The sequence below is a fragment of the Akebia trifoliata genome, unplaced genomic scaffold (genome assembly GCF_017979445.1).
Source record: "Akebia trifoliata isolate Shusen 1 unplaced genomic scaffold, ASM1797944v1 Contig00362, whole genome shotgun sequence".
Classification (NCBI taxonomy): Eukaryota; Viridiplantae; Streptophyta; class Magnoliopsida; order Ranunculales; family Lardizabalaceae; genus Akebia; species Akebia trifoliata.
The window spans coordinates 117,793-134,406 of NW_028236983.1; the positions used below are offsets into that span (position 1 = coordinate 117,793).

The 16,614-nt window shown below is 32.3% G+C and overlaps 1 pseudogene; it reads right to left on the minus strand.

Moving 5' to 3' along the window:
* Positions 1–8,836: 8,836 nt before the first annotated feature.
* On the minus strand, positions 8,837–13,910 carry LOC147381554 (polygalacturonase-like; annotated as a pseudogene).
* Positions 13,911–16,614: the final 2,704 nt, after the last annotated feature.

Consider the following 16,614-nt stretch of genomic DNA (forward strand, 5'->3'; position numbering starts at 1 on the left):
TGTTCACACACAATCCTGACTGTGCATAAGTGAGATCCAACCCTTGAGATTTATCATAGAGATTTGTAATATATTCTCGAGATATATCATTTATCCCAACTGTTGGATTTCTCATGTATATGATCGGGATTATGTGTGAGGATACAAGCGCATTTTTCACGACTCTATGGATCCCGACCCATTAAAGAATTATATATAGTTAATATCAAAATTGTCATTTCCAAGACCCATTTGAATCAGTTTCTAAATTTTAGGTCAAGTCTTTGAAACCCCACAAAGCAATGAATTCCTTGGGGCCACCCTCTAGGGTCTGGTTGACTCTCGATTCAAGCAGTTGCACGTAAGACTTTCTGAGGGGGCGGTGTGCGTGACTGTGAGATTAGTCTCATCCGAAGGGACAGGATGCCCACGATAAGTAAAAAAAAAAAAAGATTTCTAAATGATTCTATCCACCATGAATCCATTGCACTTTAGGGATGCAAATTATTCTCAGAAAAAGAAAAAATTCTCTCATCTCTCAACTGTGGTGTATGTTGAGATCGTGTTTTTTCTTGATTGTTTTTCATTGCATCTATGTCTAGTTATAGGGATCTAAGCTCATAACTGCCTTAGTGGGCTTTAAGGCCCAAACAGTTTATAGTAGGCCGGCCTGTGAGTCAAACTGGGTCTAATTAAAATAGGTTTGAATTCTTAATATGTTCGGCCTAGAAAACCTTACATACAGTGAAGAATGGGATTCCAGATAATTACCATGCAGAGTTTGGGCCGGACTTATGTGACCCTTTTATTCAGTCCAAATCATTTGCAGGCTGGGCTTTTCGTCCAGGTTATGGGTGCTTTGAAAAACCAATATTAGGCTTTAATCCTGGACTCACTCTCCTGAAAGCAATCTTAATTTCTTCCCCCTTTTCTCTTCTTGTACCCTAAAATTTAAATTTAACTATTTTTCTTTTAAAGCCTAACCAGCCAATTTAAATCTGCTAATTTCGGGAAAACCCAATAAATGTAAAAGATGATCGGCCCATGTTATTATTGATGTCCAGTCTTACCGAATCCAATCCATTTTAATAACATTCAGATCTAAACAGACAATTTGGGCTCTGACAAGGATTCAATTTGATAACCTATTGGATTAGTCATGGATCAACCATGTCCCAATCTATAGGGGTTCAATCCAATAAAATGTGATAAAAGTAAGTAAATTATATTATACTAGAAGGTGGGATATGCAAATGCACATGTCTTTAAAGGGCTTATTTGTATTTTAAAATATTAGTTAAAGGGTGGTTTTGAAAATTACATAGTAAAAAAGATATTTTTGTAATTTTAAAAACTAATCAAGGTGACTTTAGGGATGTATCGAAACACTTCTAGTCCACCTTTTCTCATTATAATAGTAAAGATACTTTGTTTAAATAGATGGGGTTTATTTAGATTTTAAATATCAAATTGGATTTGATCCAGTTAGGACCCAATGGGATTGGATTTGGATCCAACTATTGACTTCTGTTATAGACTCGATTCTATGAGTGTTAGGTCCAATGCTCTTATCGGATTGGTCCTAGTTAGATCCAACACAATCCAGACCCAATCCATTGACAACGCTAGTGTTGACACACTGCCCACATAGTCATAAACCTAAGTGGTGTCAAGTGGGTCAATTTTTGGGCTAGCTAAACCATAAATCTTTGGCCGATTTCAAAATATTTAGCCTAATCTATTATTGGTTCCTAGATCATAAAATTAGGTGGCAACTCTAAATGTTATCCATTTTTCACTATGATCGCTAAATAAATACTGTTTTAGTCTCAAACCACATTCAATATTCTCCTTCATACAAAGCGTTGAGATTTAGAATAAACACATGTTTCTCTATGAATCAATACAAGTTTCCTAGAGATTTATTTTGTTGGGAATCCCAAATAATATATATCCCCCAATCTTGATCGTTTGTTTGATGTAGAGAGCCTCAAACTTAGGGGGGTTGGATAGTATTTTCCATTAAATAATGTAGGACTTTTCTAGCATCAACTCACTGTAGACACCTCATTTTTGCCTAGACCGAACTCGAGAGCACAAAAAACCTTTCGAGAATAGGCTTGACCAAAGGTATTTCTCAAAGAGGCTTCAAGGCCCATTAATCAAGTAGCAACATGTCCCAAAGACTATTTTTAAAGGTAATTTTAAGTCTGGCCGAATCTTACCTTTGGCCAAGTCATATTTAAGTTTGGAATAATCTCATCCACATCAAAGGGAGTTTTTAGTATGTTTGAATCTTACCGTCGGCCATGACATTTTTTTAGCTTGGTATGAACCTTAGTTTTAGTTAGACTTAATTTTTCTCAGGCCGAAACTCACTTTAGGCCAAGTCTGTAGGGTAGTTACAAACCCATATGTGCTTGAATTTTCTTAAGGGAAATGCACCTCTAACTTCTCTTCTTAATGACTATTCTCTCAAGAAATCCACCCTTTTACTCTTTTTGTCTTTGCATTAATTTTCTAATAATTCTCCCACCTTGATTTTTAAGTAATTATTTAAGATCTTCTAATAAGGATTCTTGGTCAAGATTGATCCCCACTAGAGTGTTATTACCTCCCTAACCACACCATGTTTTGTCTAAATAAGAGAGTTTTACCCTCGTGCCCATTGACATCATCTTCAATTCAACTAGATTTTCTATGATTCAATGTAATTTGACCAAGTTCCATGAGCCATGACCATTTTGTTTTACCGAAGGAATTATCTAGAACTTGTGCACAAAGACTAGATTATCCTTAGTTTGTTGGAGAGTTAGCCTAGGTAAAATATTTAGAAAGTCTAAAATCCAAATTTATATTTACATTCTATCTAGCCTAATTCCTTTTTCTTTTACTAAAAGTCAAAGTCTAGGACAACTCTATCTCTCTCAAAGATTTCTCTAGAAACTATTGGGTTTTTACCAATTTATCCCTTTATTATCTTGATTGGTGAGACTCATGAGTGAGTGAAAGACCATTAAGATCAATGAGAGGAGAGGTACTGAGGATTTTTCATTAAGATTTAATAAAAATTATGGGAAGTCAAGGTTTTAGGACCAAACTATCCTTAAGGGTCTTCCAAAATCTTATAAATTGGAGACCTATTCAAGATAAGGAAAAATAGCTCAAGTAATCCAAAATTCTGTTATTTTCTCTTTTCAAAATCCTCTAGCCTACTTAAATTATGTCCAAATCTCTTTTCAAACACCCAAGAAATTTAAACCAATAAAAAGAAAATAAAGAAAGAAAGAAGAAAAAGAGACTAAGGTGGGAAGGAGATTTAATTTTTTGATTTTTCTTTATGTAATCCCCTCTCATTCCTTAACTTCTATTGAAATCCCTCTCTTTACACTTCAAACATTTTTTACTTATACGTTCTTTCAATTCCAAGTAATGTAAACTTATAGATATAGAAGTTTAAGGCTTAGGGGTAGAGAGTAAATCCTCATTAAGGTAATTTCTCCTTATAAGTCCTCAATAAGCTCCTTGTAAGCATTTAGTTTATAATAAAAGTAGTATAGTTTGTTTCCTATCCATGGCATTTTACTTTTCTAGTTATAATTTATTCTTTATTTTCAATGATTTAAGAGTAAGAAATAAAACCTCCTAGAGGTAATATTCTCTTTGTAAGCCCATTCATGCATACACACTTGTACATATTATACTCTAAAAAGGTTGTGAGTAAATGTGTGAATCTTCATTGGTTCATATCTAAACCCCTTCAGCTAATAAAAACAATCTTAAAGATGACACAACTCATGCATAAAAGGTCTTTAACCTTCTAATGGTAGTGCCTAATCCATGGATACTTCCTAAGAGATAAACCAACAAAAAGAGGCTCCTAAGTAAGCACATAACTTTTTAGAAGTGCTTTAGTGATCAAAATGGTGTAATCCAAGTGGATTCCCACCAGAATTCCAAGCACACAAAATTTTTAAGCAAGCACCTACTTTCCTTTTAACTTGCATGTTATCATCTCTTCTCCATTTCATGAAACTAGATTATAGTTCTTTTACTTATTAATTTTCTCTTCAATTTCTCTATTTTCAAAATTCAAAAATGGTTTCTAATCTCACCACGTAGTCAATTATTGGTAACCATTCTAGGATGGGAGGAATATGATACCTAACACATTCTTTGTCTTTCAACCGAACTTCCTTACCTTAGTTTTTTAAAAAGATCTTTTCCCCTTATCCTTTGAACATGCGAGTCACTACAAGCCAAAGAAAAATAGATTTTAAAAATCATTTTATAGTGTTCATTCAAATTTTAATTGAATAGTAACGACTCCAAAACCCATGTAGATGAGCTCAAACCTTCCAAAATATTTTAAAATCCACATATCTATATTTACAATTTAAGTTATTTATCAATATCACCATTGGGATTTGAGGATAAAAGTAGATTTCCTAGAGATTATTTCCTAAGGATACATTGTTCTCGAGAATCCCTAACATCCCAATGGTCATGTTTTATGATCGTTGGGATGGTATAGATTCCCAAGAAGATGCGTATCCCTAAGAAAAGTGTATTAATCTCGATACAATCTTTTTTTTTCAAATCCTAATAGTTATGTTGATGGAGAACCTCAAACGTGGGTTGAGGCTAGAAAAGTCCATAATGTAATCACTAATTAGAGTGCTAAATATTATTCGTAGTAGTTTTAGAATTTGACTCCATGTTGATTTAGTTGAATTAAGTAGAAAACTTGAGAGTTGACTTGTGATATGAACCTACTTTTATCCTATCACAAAGATAATAAAAATAGAAAGAAAAGATTGAAATTGATCTCGTTAAAAGATATTGGACCTCCGTTAGACTAATTTGAGATGGTCAATCTACAAATCCAAATATGACTCAATAATGTTTTCTTTTGATAATATTTATTAAGACTTAACATATATTTAAATACATAAAAAGATGTAACTAATCGTAACCCAATTTCTCCTATAATATAGGAATTAGTTTCCTATGGGATGAAGTTACTAATATTCTCCTACACATTTCACTATCAATTCTTCCCATATTTTAAGTAACTAATCAAATTAATGATTCCACGCAACACATCTACTTAACTATCCCACCCACATCAGTATTTATCTTATACATCTAATGCATCGAAATTACTCTACTCCCATCCTTCACATTTACAAACATAACAACTTGGCTAAGTCACATAAAACTATATTAAATTAATAAGAACCATGATAATGTGACTACCCTACATGGCACACTCAATCGACTCTCCTAGCGTGACAAGTTCAGGAACTGTAGATCTATATGCCTCAGGATACAAAATTACACTTCCCCATAGAAATGTGTATCCCGAGGGAACCATGTATCTTGAGGGGTAGAGATCTACGGTTCCCAAACTTGTCATGTTAAGAGAGTCGATTGAGTATGCCATGTGGGGTAGTCAGATTATCATGACTCAATTAATAAATATTTAAAAAATAGTTTTCAATATTTTAAGAGGATGAATATAAATTATTATTTGTTCTCCTCAAAATGTTATATATAAATGAGTAACTTGGTCTAGTTTCGGACTAGACTTTATGCATTTTCAAGTAGCTAGTTGGTTTTGGGATTGATTCCACGAGTTTTAAAACTATAATTAGTAAACCATTAAAGTCTTTGTTAATCATTGGAAACAACCTTACAAAAGACTATTATTTTTTTTGCTAAGCAAGCAAGATGAATTGTATTAGATTTGTAAAAAAATATACATAGGGAGGGCCCTAACGAATTACAGATCTGAATTGTGGAAGATCAAGCTTATCTCCATAATAAGCATTTCTTACATTTAAAGGCAAGTCTAAAACTCGCTTGAATATTAATGACTGATGTTTGTGGGTTGCTGCTGCAGCAAGTGTATCTGCAGTTGTATTCGCTTCTCTCTAGACATGAAATACACGGACTTCTATCTTCGAAATCATAATCCTTGCCTTATGCACCCATTCATCTAGTTTCCAAGAAACTGCTTGGTTTACGAGGCCTTTCGCTATAATTGTTGAATCCATTTCAATGATGATTTTCTTCCCAATTAGATCAAAGCTCTCTAATGCAGCTAACACAGCACAGATTTCTGTCATATTATTAGTCGTCACACTGAAATTCCAATGAATTGCTTCCACAAGATCTCCATGCTCGTCTCGAAGAATAACACCTCCACCTGCTAAACCTGGATTGCATATGGCTGATCCATCAGTATTTAGCTTGACACAACCTGGGGGCGGTCTTTCCCAACAGACTCTAACTATACAACGGCGTGGAATCTGTCTTCTATGTAATCCAATCTCCAATAACTTCCAGACAACATCATCTGAGGATGGATATTTAAAAGACTATTATAATTCCATGGAGTTTCATCACATGGGCTCTCAAGATGTCTTCCAAGGCTTTATATGCTAAAAGTGATCATCACACGCTTGGTTCATTAACTTACCTACCAAATATGGGTTGCCATGTATCCTGTTTAGCTCCCAGATCCCTTTGGCTAAATTCTAAGTACTTGATTAAAACACATATACATGCCAATACACATAAAAGAATGCCAGTAATAATACATTTTTCAGTAATTAAGCATCATTTTATTTCAAGATATTAGTTTTATTATTTGAGTTCCCCTTGAAAATTGTCGATTTTATATATATTTTTTTATTATCCCAATTTAACACGAGTTGGTACTCTTCTTGTTCCATCTTCTCTTCTAAGTGATTTGTCTATGTTATATTACAATCTGTGTAATATAATAGAAAAGTTGTTTTCACTCAATGTTTATCCTATGTAAAAAGTGGTTCAAAATCAATCCTGTATATATCTCGAGAAATAATTTCAATTTTATTTATTTTTTCTCTTTTATTTCCTATATTACCCATTTAATTTTGTTGTCTTTTCTCTTCTACTTTATTTTCAGTAGTATCTCTCAAATTTTATTATCTTTCCTCTTATCTCTTTTTCTAATAATATCACTATAATTTTATTATTTTTCCTTTCTTACCTCCTTAACCTCAAAGAGGATGTTATAGTATTGTGTATTTGAATATCTTTATGAAGATCACTTAGTAATTTGATCAAACACCTATCAGGTATTTCACCAAACACCTAGTATGCCACACCTTCCAATACCTTGTTTGATAATGACAATGAAGGACAAATCTAACTAATAGTAACAAATGCAAAGAAGATAAACAACCACCCAAAGAAAGAGTAAGAACATAATACCCATAACATGAGATTTTACGAGGTTCACTCAAAGATTATGTCCACGGAGGTATGAGCATTGAAGTTTGATTTTACTATGACGAAAATATGATAAATGGATACAAAAAGTTACTTCTATCACTTAACTTCACATTTTTTTAGATCTCAATCTTTTTGAACCTTTCAACCTCTCTTCTTTTCTATTTTCTATCTTTCTCTGTTCTTTAGAAAAGACTTAGGAGGTGTTTGTTTAACGCTGATTTCAGCACTTAATGCTGAATGTAATTCAGTTTCAGCAATCATCACATTTGTTTACTCCACATTTTCAACACTTATTGCTGAAAAATAAGTGAAAAGCATTAAGTGAAGTTGAATCACTTAATTTTTTTGCTGAAGCGGTAAGCACCGGTCTTTTTCAACGCGGACAAGTATGCCCTTATACTTGAAATTATATTACCTCTTATGTCCTATGGATAATGATATAAGCACCCCACAAATTAATAAGGCAACCCACACCAATATTATCTCTCTCATCTACATATTTAAATAATATTAATTCAAATTAAAAAAATAATATTAATTCAAATTAAAAAAATAATATTAATTCAAATTAAAGAGAGAAAATTTTCACCCTTAAGGTTGAAATTTTCTCTCTCCTTTACGCATTTAAATAATATTAAATATTAAATATTTTGAAAAAATAAAAGAGGAGAGAGAAATTTCCTTTTTTCCTTTTAATTTTTTTGGAATATTTAATATTTAACGAAATATTTATATTTAATATTCTCTTTCTTTAATTTGAATTAATATTATTTTTTAATTTGAATTAAAAAAATTTAAAATTTACTTTTTAAATGATGTGGATGAGAGAGAATTTGTTCGGCTAAGTTCCCAAAACGAATTTCATTAAATTTAGTATTTTTTTAATAAATAATTTTTATTTTTGAATTTTATTAATAATTTTTCCTTAAACATACAACTGTTGAAAAGGGTAATATACTCAATTTACCAGTTTTCAGCATTAAGTAATAAACAGATTTATGTGATTACAGCGCTTAATTTGAATCAATTCAACATAGTTCAGATCGGTAAATAGACAACAATTTTAGCATTTAAATTCATCGCTTATACAGTTTCAGCAATTATAATCATTCAGCACTTATTTGTTCAGTTTAACAAACAATACCTTAGACTTACAACAAAAGAAAGCCAAAAACCCTTTTTAGAAGCATTACAAAGTAGATCAGTTACATAAGTTACAAGTACAACCCAAATTACATTGAACCTACTAAAAAACATATATACTTGGACTGGGCCTAATTTATTTTGAGCCATACTCTAACATATAGTCCATACATAAATGCTTTTAAAATGTTTTTATGAACTATCAAAGGTTGTGGAACTTGCTTTTAGAATTCCCTTTTAGATATTTGTTAGGCAACAATAAACTTTACAAACAAACTTGCATCAAAACAACTTAGGGAATCCACATATCTCCCTTAAACTCATGATTATCACGAGTTTGCCAAAATCTATAGTCACGAAAATTACCTCAGAAAAAAAAATTGTCAGTTATGTGACATGGTATATATAACAAATCATTTTTTTCCCTTTTTTACAGACAACTTTCTAGCAAAACAAAACCCCTAGCTTTTCCATCCGCATTGAGATAAGAGGATTGTGCTAGGTTATTCTAATAAGTAAGTTTCACATCTTTCAATTCAATATGATTGCAGGGATTGCTCTTACTGCAATCAAATTTCATTGCGATTTCTGTTGTTGATGAACCTTGAATATTTTGATATGTTATTTGACTAATTTTCACACCAGACTCTTGGAACAAAACAAACAATAAATTGGTGAAAAAAATGTTCAACCAAGAGAATATGAATGTCACTTAAAGTTAAATTATATCGATCTTTACTTGATGAGGGCAGCCTTCATTGCCAGGATAGTAATGTTTTGTTTTTTGCTAAACGAGTTTCCGGGCCAGCTTGCACGCACCACGACTAATCTCGGGGAGGACTACCATAGTAACCCACCGCTATGGTCCCCTAGTTAAATCATGAGAAAAATCCAAGAGGGGAATTGAATTCCTGACGTGCGCCTAACCCACACTTCACGTGCTCGCCTTTACCACTTAGACAACCGATGGGTGGGTTTTGCTTACCATGATAGTAATGTTGATCAATTATGATGGGATTTTGAACATTTTTCATAATAACATCCTTATAAAGGATTCCTCTTACTCAGTCTAACCCAAGATTTAATTCTTAATCCATTATCACTTTGGGTGAAAACAACAATTTTAACTGTCACATTTTGCACTCATTCCTCTACTAGGTCCTTACCTAGACTCCCAATGTTGCACAAAAAAAAAGTTCATATTAGCACTTACGTTGCACCCATAGGAAGAATACTAAGGAATTTCTAAGGAAAAATTCAAGATCGCAAAAAATACCAATAAGCCTTTAAAGTAATTATAAAGAAAAAGTTAGGATAGATAGAGAGAAATAGAGTATGGAGTTGGTAGGGTTTTGGAAAAAACATATAATTAAAGCTAGTGATTAATCTGTTGCTCCCTTATTTGACAATGTTTTTTTAATGATGGCCACGCTTCCTAAACTCGTCTTGTTAAATTGTTCATTTAATACCCCTGATCTAAAAACCCATGAAATTATTTTATAAGTAATACTCTTGAAAACATCTTTAATTGTGATATATAATTAAGTAATTAATTAAAATGTATGCACCCAATAAATAAATATAGTAGATAACTTAGTAGCTCAAATCATATAAGTCCATGTGATGTGAATAGTATTTGTTAAAACAAGGATAACTGAATTACTATAAAAATGATTAGTTGATAGTGGTGTTATAATGTAATTTATAATGCATAGAGAGGGTTCTTTTTATTTAATTTAAAATTGAGGACTTTTATAAAAAAAAAATTGGCGCAATCATAGGTGTTAAAAGAAATATTCAAAAGATTTTCTTAATAAAGTCAAAAATTGCTGAAATTATTTTTGGAGTACATTGAGTTTTATTTTGGTATCATTAAATCTCTAAATAGAATACAAATAAAATTTATAGAAAACTTACATATTGTGGTGGTCCTTTATAAGTGTTTTGTTTTCTTTTTTATTTTAGTAATAATATAGAAAAATAAAATAATAAGGATGAAATGAGAATTGAATTGGGAAGTTATTCAAAATTTAAAATCATTTCTTAAATGGAGTGGGCTTGAGTAGAAAATTCTTTTTAAAATTAAAATTAATATTTTATGTTCATGTTGAAGTAAGGAAAGAATTATAAAATAGTTAAAATTTTTCTTAATTTGTGAGTGACATAGATTGATTGGAGAATTAATATTTAGAGTAAATAAATGAGATAATGTGTGGGGATACTATTCCTAAAAATTTTAGGAGCACACATTTATTTTATTTTTTAAACTTAATCTCATCCTTAAGAAAGAGAAAAAGAGAAAAATGGAGAGAGGGAAAATGGACGTAGGTAGTGTGGAGACTCTCCAATAGAAAGAATAAGAAGACCACGGGGTTAAGGAGGTGTGAAGAACGCATGGCTCGATTGAAAATGATCTACAATTTGATCAAAGTAGGATTTGACTCCCTTTAACTTAGTTTAATAGTAATATAAAAAGAAGTAAATCATACTTGTATAAATGTTGATAATCATATAATCTAATTATATTGTATGCATAAATGTTGGTATGATTTTAGTGATTTCATGCTAAGGATGAATGGTTCACATGATTTTTAAATTATATAAAAAAGATACAATTTTTATGAGGACAAATGGTGGTGTAAAGTAAGTAGGGTGTAGGCCCCTGGGTGGAAGACCCTTAAGCCCTCAAGGAAGGCCCTAGAATGGGGTAGTTTGCGGTTTCGCCAGACTGGGGATAAAATGACTAAATTGAATATAGTGGTTTAACTAAACCAAGGATAAAATGATTGGTAAGAATATTATTTAGTGATTTTCTCATTTATGAAGTGACGAAATAATTATTTTATGTTATTTTACTACCATTATATCATGTGCAAGTTGATGTATTCCTTTCTATTATTTTTTGACTATGTGGAGGGGTGTCATATTACTCCTATTGGGCTTCGCCGCTCATCAGCCTTTTATGTCAAAAATTTCAAATTTCGATGAAGACACATTAGAGGTATTGAGATCGTCTTCGATGATTTGCTTTGTTTTATTTCTTGAGTTAATTTGCTTTAATGATTTTGGGAGTATGGGATTATGGTGAGACTTCTTGATGTTATTTTATGCTTATTAGAATTGTTTTAAACTAATTTGTCGAATAAACGTTTAGAATTTTCATTTTAAAGACCTTAATTATTAATTGATTTAAAAAAGAAGATTTGTAATGTTACTGATTCCTTTTAACAGGTTTCACGAAAAAGATTATAGAATTTTCATTTGTTATTAAAGTGATGTGATACCACTTGGAAGAATTTTGCAACTCGCATGTGCCTATTCATATATATTTTTTGAAATTAATTTTTTTATTATTTCATCTTTGTTGTCGCTATTAATGGACATCAGAAATGAATAGAAAACAAAACGTACTTATATCATCGCGATCCCTATTTAGACTTCTCCTTAGGTTTTGATTTTTTGAGGATTAGGTTTTGAAAGTTAACTTCGACATAGTTTTTCTCCCATACCATTTAAATGACAGGAATATTTATTTTAGATTTTACTGTCCAACTTACTAAATAGGACTGTAGGAAACCTATTTTGTACCTTTGTTTTTGAAAAAAATATTTCACATGTCAAACAATAATTTTAATATACATTTCATATTTTTCTTGGGTTCTACATTTCATTAACTTCTATAGAATTTAAAATCACTACTTTACAATATGAATTGAAGTGTCTACAAATTTTAGAAGTCACACGATGTATTGTTAAATCCTAAATTGTGTCATAGTACAGAACTTTTGTTAGGTATTTTTATACCTGAAAAATAAATATTTTATTTGGTTTAGCATTTTTATATTATGATTATTTAAACCATATTTCCAAAATGGGGTGTCACGTTAAATTCCGATAAAAATTGTGCAAGTTATGAATTTTTGATTGAAGGTGCGTTGAGCTGTCCTATGCGAATGTTTCCAAGAAATAGATTTAGATAATGTTTTTAGTTACGTTTATCATGCAATTTTTTACCGATGTGAGTAAGTGGATTATTCTTAAACTACCCCTAAGTTATGGATCACGGTTCAAATAGTGGTAATGGGTTGGGTTATGGATCTTGAAACTTGGGGCATGACAGTTCATTACTAAAGTAATTGAAATAAAACACAATTTTGGGTTGATGGATCCTACATTGATCGATTTCGAGGAAATTGGCTCACCTTATTCCATGTCCTGGTTCACAGTTGATGCGCTCGATCCATAGATTTTTGGTTCCTGGACCTATTGAGATGCAGTCATCACCTGTCTTTATACTAGTGTCTGTGATGGTTACACCCTTTAAGAACTGTACATGTATGCCATTGGTATTCGAACTGTTATCGAGAGCCACAATCTTGAGCCCTTGCACCATCACGTTCTTGCAACCATTGATGACTATATGAGAAGCCTGGCTATTGATTGATGTCAAGCCTTTGATCGTTACGTCTCTAGCGTTGTTGAATGATAAAGACTGCACACATTCATCTTAATATGTTAGCGACCAAAGGGTGAATGTTTCATATCAAATTTATTAAGTTTTAAGAAAACAATCCTAATTTGTGAAAATCACTTAATTGGAAAGATTAATATCTCTAATCCTGGAATGGATCGGATTATCAATGATTATAAGTTTTTTGTTGGGTTAGGTTTAGTAGACCTAGAAATAACATCAATTTCAGATTATTTATCTTTTTTTTTTTTCCCCCAATGTTAGATCAAAGTCTATGATTTTAGAGTTTCTTTGTGTTGGACTTCAAAATCTCTACCTAGGGGTATGCCCTTGATCCTATCTAAATCATGCTTAATTATTGTATTAACTACCCCTTTTCTTATTTAACATAACATAAAAAAAAAGACCCATTTTGTAAATAACATTGAACTCAAGGGCATAAAAGTAAATTCAATAGATATCTGTTCTTGTAAAAAAAAAAAATTAAATATGAAATTATATAAATTGCCATCTTCATAAAAAAGAAAGAAAGACTGGTTCAGTAATTAATCTTGGAAAAATACATAACTGTTTTAGTAATTCCCCCTTAAATTTACAAAGAGATTTTATAATTTAATAATGAAATAATTCACTTACCCTTGCCCCCGGTGGGCACTTCTTGACCATCCTGAGTAACACCATAGACGGTCACACCAGTGACCTTAATGAACAAAATCCAGTAACCAGAATTACCCAGTGCCCAATAATCTGAAGGGGCGACGAGGGTCCCATCTACCTGAAACGTGGTGGCATTGTTCTTACATGGGCCTCTAAATACTAGTGCTTTATTGATCAAATACCTTCCAAGAGGCACATAGACTATGACTGGTTTTGCTGAAGCACATGCAGATGCCCATGCAGCAAGGAATGCTGGACTTGAATCAGTTTTACTATTGGGTTTTGCACCCAAGTCGACGACATTGTAAGCTGCATTTGTAGATTGTAAGAAGATGAAGAGAAAAGAGAGAAGAAGAGCCACAGATTTCTCCATGAGAGAGAGAGAGAGAGATTGGGAGATTTCTGTATGTGTGTGTAAGAGAGATTGAAAGAGATGTTGATAGTTGGTAGTTGACACTTGAAAGAAGTTAAAGCCGTTGAGGTTATTTATAGTACAATGTAAAATTACTAAAATGCCCATGTTTACAATTCCTCAAACCCATTTTATTATTATTTTTAAAATTTTGATGTTAGAAGTGGAAGACATGTTGGCTGCTGGTGAATGAATCAGGACAAGTTTATAAAGTTTAAAGCAAGAGCTTGTTATAGACAATAAGTAATGTCTATCCATTAATCAGTTTGCCAACATCCTTCGCACTAGGACTGTCAATGGATCCTGTGTTTGGACTTGATCATCTATGAAATCTCAATATTTGAATCCAAGTCTTATTTAAAACATATGAATATATTGGATCCAAATATGATCAGATCTAGTTTGATCTACAAAATATAAATGAACTCCATAAATTTAAATAGAATATATCATATATTTTAAAGATGTTTGATCTAAAATCAGTCAAATAGTTGTTAAATCAGATCGTTATCAAAAACAAAATCCTTAATTAATAGGTGAAGACGGGTTTTGGAATGATTGTAAGACTGAAATTAATCATCATTATCATTGATATAAGCCCATGTAGAATTGTAGATCGAACGGTAAAGATTATACGTGGAGTGAAGTACGGGGAATAGATCGCTGCTTCTTTGACCAAAATGCCTAGTTAGTTTTAAAGTATTTAGTCCTAAATTCTTCTATATGTTTAATCTCTCTTTCTAAAAACTGTTCATTAAATTAATTTTTTTCTCGTTTTCACATGACTTCATGGATGGTTTTGGCGGCATGGTTGGACTTTTAGTTATAATGGATAATTTTTTTAGAAGTTAACTTATCAACTACCATGTGAAATCTCTTTCTTTTTTACTTGATAAGCAGTTAGAGCTGTCAATGGATCGGATATTACCCAAAATTTGATCCGATCCAATCTATTAACTTAGGGTCGATATTCTGTGTTTGTCATTTTATAGAATAGGATCCTATTAAGTATAAATTTCAATAGCTTGTGAGATTTTATATATATATATATATATATATAGGGTCACGTTATTACGACCCCCTTTTGGACCCCCTTTGCGACACACCTTTTTGTCTTATATGGGCAAAAATGTTTGGAATGGGCTGATTTTTTGTGAGGATGATCTCTGTGGTGAGGGGATCATCCTGGCAAAAAATCATCCCATTCCAAAACTTCTAGACCGTCCGATTTTTGTTGAAAAATTATAGACCGTCCAATTTTTGTAAATCAATTTTGATGGGGTTAGAAGTTTTGGAATGGGATGATTTTTTCCCAGGATGATCCCCTCATCACAGAGATCATCCTCACAAAAAATCAGCCCATTCCAAACATTTTTGCCCATATAAGACAAAAAGGTGTGTCGCAAAGGGGGTCCAAAAGGGGGTCGTAATAACGTGACCCATATATATATATATATATATATATATATATGGGAAATGTTCAGCACCCTAAGTTTTACCACACACTTTAACAAACGTTTTTTGTCCTACATGGGTTAGAAGTTTTGGAATGAGCTGATTTTTGGTGAGGATGATCTCTATGATTAGAAGATCATCCTCCCCAAAAACCAGCCCATTCCGAAATGTTTAGCCCCATGTTTACACGTTGAAAAATCGTGGACCGTCCATTTTTTGTAAATCAATTTTGATGGGGTTAGAAGTTTTGGAATGAGCTGATTTTTGGTGATGATGATCTCCTCACCATAGAGATCATCCTCACCAAAAATCAGCTCATTCCGAAACTTCTAACCCATGTAAGACAAAACGCGTTTGTTAAAGTGTGTGGTAAAACTTCTATCATCCTCACCAAAAATCAGCTCATTCCAAAACTTCTAACCCCATCAAAATTGATTTACAAAAAATGGACGGTCCACGATTTTTCAACGTGTAAACATGGGGCTAAACATTTCGGAATGGGCTGATTTTTGGGGAGGATGATCTTCTAATCATAGAGATCATCCTCACCAAAAATCAGCTCATTCCAATACTTCTAACCCATGTAGGACAAAAAACGTTTGTTAAAGTGTGTGGTAAAACTTAGGGTGCTGAACATTTCCCATATATATATATAGATATTTAGATATTAAATTGAAAATCCAAAAACAATATTTCTTAGGAAAAAAGAGGCTATATGCAGATAAATGATGATCCAAAAGCATGAATTATTTGTGTTCTTTGTGCCCATAAAAAAAATAAGAAGCGAATCCATGCAAAGAAGACCTGAGCTGTTCTGGAAAATGGTCATGAGTAATTGAATTACGAGATAAAATACATTATAGGACTATTAGTGGATGAGTTCTATTATAGAATAGACTCTGATCAGGTAGAGGAAATTTTCATTGAGGAGATTTTATCGAGATAAAGACTTGCAAAAGTTGATTAATCACAAAAGTCAGGTCTCAGTCTCCGGTGGTTTGGATGTGAGAATTTTGCAAGAGTTTTCGTGAGAGAATATCATTAATTAAGAGGTGGGAAAATCATTTTGGCCACAAGACATGTAGAGATACTTTATCCAAATCTGGCTCTAACACCACACTAATCTGGGATATCGAATTTGGCCCCAAGGGGCCACCAAACATTGAAAATATTCCCCACAAGGACGATAGTGGGATTTAGAGTGTTAGTTAGA